The 5,000-nt window shown below is 47.1% G+C and overlaps 1 protein-coding gene across 1 annotated transcript in view; it reads left to right on the top strand.

Moving 5' to 3' along the window:
- LOC311229130 (uncharacterized protein) overlaps positions 1-5,000 on the top strand; it is a 121,654-nt gene that overhangs the window by 6,853 nt on the left and 109,801 nt on the right. The window lies entirely within an intron of this gene.

The following is a 5,000-nucleotide window of genomic DNA, read 5'->3' as shown; positions in this document are numbered from 1 at the left end:
CGACAGCATAGGTGAAAGCCAGCCAGCCTCTCCTTGAGACGGGCTCGAGTGATGCTCCTCACGGGTAAATCCCACACAGCAGCGGGGTAGAACGGTTCTCTGATCCAGCAGCCACGGTACCAAAGCAATATAATAATCCAGCCGGAAAAGGCTCTGCATTCACCGGTGTAGATTCTCCGGTGCACGGTACTTCACATTAGCTAGGTCGAACTTGACGTTATCTCACTAAGCTCTGACACTTTTACTATCCTATTCGCACGCGGTTATAAGTGCTCTATTTAGACGCAAGGTTGCTCACTTCACTTGGTCGTTGACTCGTGATGAAGGCTTTAACGTTTGAGGGTAACACGTTTCTAGGTTAACTAACTGCTGTATCCACTGCGCCGTATTTATACGTTAGGTGAACAATCTAGTACCAGCCTTATTTCTGTCTCGTATTCTTGCGCAGAACCGGGCATGTCCAGGCATGTCTTAGCGGTGACTTTGAACTAGACGTTGGGGGGTATGGCCGTGGCGCCTAGGGGATCAGCTTCCAATAGGAGAACGAATATTATGGTCTGTCCTGTACCATGTAAAGGGATATTCCGTGTATATGTACAAAGAATATACAAGGGATATCAGACGATATACAAATATTATACATGGGATCTCAGGCAATAAATATATATATTCGGTTTAATCTGACCCTTTGTAACAATTATTGTATACATATTCATTACTGTGACACAATTTCAACAAATGTCCCGCAAAATCGACACGCTGTCCTGCATTTGGATCATATGGATTTGGTCACCCTAGGCTCACGAGATAAAGCTGGGAACGAGGTTAGGACGCTAGGCCATTTTTTGTTTGTTTATTCATCCTATTGCTTAATTATTAGCCAATAAGATTCGAGCTGCATGGGTTGGCTTAGCTCCTAAGCCTTAACACGGCCCAGCTTGGTTCTAGGTAGGGGAATATATGCTAATTTCGCGTCTGGCCAATCAAATCACATTAAAAGCAAACGTGACCAAACGTCTTCGCCTCGCAGGCACTTTTGAATATGCAATGAAGCATAGAGCACTTTATTAGCAACTTATTTTTCGCCTTTTTTACTCTCTCTCTCTCTGTCTCTCTCTGTCTCTCTCTCTCTCTTTTCTTTCTCACTCTCTCTCCATCCCCTCTCTCTCTCCCTCTCTCTCTTTCTCACACTCTCTCCCATCCCTCTCTCTCTCTTTCTATCTCTCTCTCTTTTGCTCTCCATCCCCTCTCATCTTTCTCCATCCATCTCTCTCTCTCCATCCCTCTCTCTCTCTCATCCCTCTCTCTCTAAAATCCCTCGACTCTCTCTCCATCCCCTCTCCCCCTCTCTTTATCTCTCTCTCTCTGTCTCACTCCCTCTCTCTTTCTCACTCTCTCCTCCACCCCTCTCTCTCTCTCTCCATCCATCTCTCTCTCTTTCTCTCTCTCTCTCTCTTTCTCTCTCTCTCTCTCTTTTGCTCTTCATCCCTCTCTCTCTCCATCCCTTTCTCTGTCTCCATCCATCTCTCTCTCCCCTCTCTCCTCTATCTCTCTCTCTCTCCACCCTCTCTCTCTCCTCTCTCTCTCTCTCTCTCTCTCTCTCTCTCTCTCTCCTCTCTCCTCTCTCTCTCTCATCTCTCTCTCTCTCTCTCCTCTCTCTCTCTCTCTCTCTCTCTCTCTCTATCTCTCTCTCTCTCCATCCTCTCTCTCTCTCTCTCTCTCTCTCTCTCTCTGTGCGCATGCGTGTGTATGGTGGAGCATGGTGTGTTGAGTGGTGCTGAGAGGTCTGCGGAGTACGCAGACGAGTTTTCTAACTTTTCTATTTATATGTTGTTTGTCAAATTGTGAATTAGACTGTGGTTTATTTGACTGGTTGTGTGTTGGTGGTGGGCTGGTAGCGTTGTCAGTGTTCGCTTAGACAGCTGTCTGCACACGGTGGATTTCGCAAAGCTGACCAGGAAACATGGTTTTAAGGTCTCGCCGGCATTTCCCTGCTCAGTGGAAGACTGTAGTCTGGCTGTTGCGAGGGTGGTGGGCGCTCCGAGCGTTAAATCTGCGGCAAGGATGAACGGCGGTGTCGTATTCTTTGTGGATGATTTGATTAAAGTAAATAGACTGATAACGGACGGGTTGGGTCATAAATGAAACATTTGTATCGGTGATGCCGCTCACAACACCTGCGAAAAAGGTGACGTTGGCAAATGCTCCCCCGTTGATAGGCGATGAGCTTATATTGAGGGAACTCGCCAGATATGGAAGATTGTATCTCCATTAAAGAACATGTCTTCAGGGTGTAAAGCACCTGAATTACAGCATGTAGTTTCTCACAGAAGGCAGACGTTCATTATTATGAACAAACGTGAGGACGAGTTGGATCTTAATTTTAAAGTAATAATAGACGGGTTTGAGTATATTATTTATGCAACAACTCAGAATATGCAGTGTTTTGGATGTGGAAAAGAGGGGCAACTAAGAAAAGCCTGCCTTGGGGGGGGCCCTAGCAGGGGGGAAAATGCTGGGATGAGCGCAACAAAGAAAGGAAGAACAGCTTGGGGTGTGAATCAAGGTGTTGAGGGGGGGGGGGGAACAGGGGAAGAGGGGTGGTGGGGAGGCGTCTGAGAAGGCTAGTGTACCAGATAGAAGTGATAAAAAACGAGGAAGGCGTAGGAAAGGCAGGAGACGCAGTACATGGAAAAAATGGTGGGGGATGAAAATGTGGGGGGAGGAGGGGGGGTGGTAGAAACGAATAAAAAGGATGGCGGTGAAGATGGGGTGGAGGGTGAGGATGGAGTTGATCTGCAGAGACAGGGTGGGGGGGCTTGTGTCAGCAAGGACACGATAAGTAGCCAGGAGAAAAGTGGACCTTTTGACGTACAAGCGACAGTTGGTGGGGATGAAAATGAGGGGGGGGGGGGGGGGGGGGTCGTGGTAGGAAAGATTACAGAGGATGGAAGTGAAAATGGGGTGGCTGGTAGTTGATCTGCAGGGACAGGGTGGAGGGGCTGGTATCAGCGAGGATGAGATAAATGGGCAGGAGGAAGGTGGGACTGTTGATGGAACAGAGTCAAAGGACTCAGGTGGGGGGGTCAGGGTGGAGGAAGTAGAGGATATTGACATGGAAGAGGAGGACGACGAGATGAAGGTTGTTAGGCAGAAGAGGAAGTTAGAAGTAGTTGAGTTGTCAAGCTCTCAAGCTAAGAAGGCAGATGTGAAGGAAGTACTCAGCAGTACACAGAGTACACAAGAGGGTACATGGTCGGAGGTAAGCACTGATGATGATGAGGAATATGAGAGTGATGCATCTGCAGTTACTGATCATACTTGCTATTCATTGGAGGCGACGAGAATGTTTTTACGGACGACAAAAAACAGGAAGGGGGTAGAGATAGCACATTTCTTTCCGGATAAGGAGTTTTTTTATTATGTCAGCTAGGAAAAATATGAGGTTTTCAAGGAGATGGACGTTTTGCTGAAACAGAGATATACAGGATGAAGGTACAGCGGGACCTCAGAAAGGTGGAGGACGAAGTGGAATCAGTATAGTTTTGTTGTTTTTTGTTTTTTGTTTTGTTTACTCTTTATTTCTAATGAGAAGTGTTTTTAGAGTGGACTTTTTTTGTTTGTTGTTGTATGGGGCAAGGGACATGGAGAGAGTTTTTTTTGCTCCCTGACCTCACTGACTTTCCTACCTCAGGTCCCAGTTTTAGGTATGTCTATTTATCGTGTCAGTGAGGCGCTGTCGGGCATCACCCAGGAAGCAGAATATGAGTTTTTACCAAATTGACGGGACTGGTGTGTTGTCACTTAGGTCTGAACATTACAAGGTGTTCCGCTGCCGGGGCCAGGAGGCTGAAACATTTTTGATCATCAAGTATACTCATATACATTTGTGGAACTATGTGAAGACTAGCTGGCTTATGGAGGATTTTCGTTTTCTGGGAGGGCGGGTCGGGACACAAGGTTGAGGTCCAGTTTCTGTGGGGATGAAACCATGTCCAGCTGAGACAGGAGCGGAGCGTATCGGTTCATGCCCAATGGGAAGGCCACGCCATACTCCTTCAGCAAACCTCTCATCAGAGTCACCAGGGGGATGTTTTCTCTGACATCAGTTTATGTTATCAGCACCTTTACCTTGTTCAAGGGTTGGAAGGTAATGACTGTGGGGCTCAACACGTTCTACGCCGACCTCAACGGTTTCCAGATCCAGCCTCGGAGGATGATGGCCAAGCTGCCTTTGCTGGCTGTTTTCTGCCCTATGTTTCGGAATGGGTTACATCAGGGACTTGAGCTCTCGAATCAGTCTGCTCGATGGGGAAGTCACTGGGGGCTGCCAGTCTCCGCACGGGGGAGCTGGAGGTGATATTGGAGCGGCGTCTGAACCAGGAAGACGAAGGAGGCCTCGGACAGGGTGGCACGGGTAACAGACTGTCTAATAAGGATGTCAGTCCAGAGAGCATCTCAGTCCCCCCTGCTCTCTTTTCAGCCCCTGACGGCATCGATGCCCTGTGATATACAACTGGTGACGTTTAGGAGCACACATGATAAGGCTGAAGGAGGAGGGTCATCTGATGAGGCGGCCCTGTTTCTCCACAGGAAAATATTTGACTGGGGCCTGGTCAAACACACACAAAGACCTGTTGTGTTGTACCACACAGGGAAAGGGTGAAGCTAGGGGACGCTCTTCTCAGAACTACAAGTTTCTACAGTGCCTCTCCGGTGTCTCTCTCTCTGAGGCACCCAGAACCTTAGATCACTTAGGTTTTTTTTTTCCCATGGGGGAAATTCAAATGACAATTTAGTTCGGTTTCAGCATCGTTGTCCCTAATTGATTTTTATTTATTTTTTAGTTGTAAAGTATTTATTTTTAATGGTTTGTTGCATCATTTGTAGTTTTAGTAAAAAATTAAGTTTTTTTATAAAATCAATCTATTCTCTCTCTCTCTCTCTCTCTCTCTCTCTCTCTCTCTCTCTCTCTCTCTCTATTTTGCTCTCCATCCATC

This window comes from Notolepis coatsorum, assembly GCF_963971535.1.
Source record: "Notolepis coatsorum genome assembly, chromosome: 5".
NCBI classification, from domain to species: Eukaryota; Metazoa; Chordata; class Actinopteri; order Aulopiformes; family Paralepididae; genus Notolepis; species Notolepis coatsorum.
The sequence above is the reverse complement of the archived record's forward strand: the minus strand, read 5'-3'. Positions and strand labels throughout refer to the sequence as shown.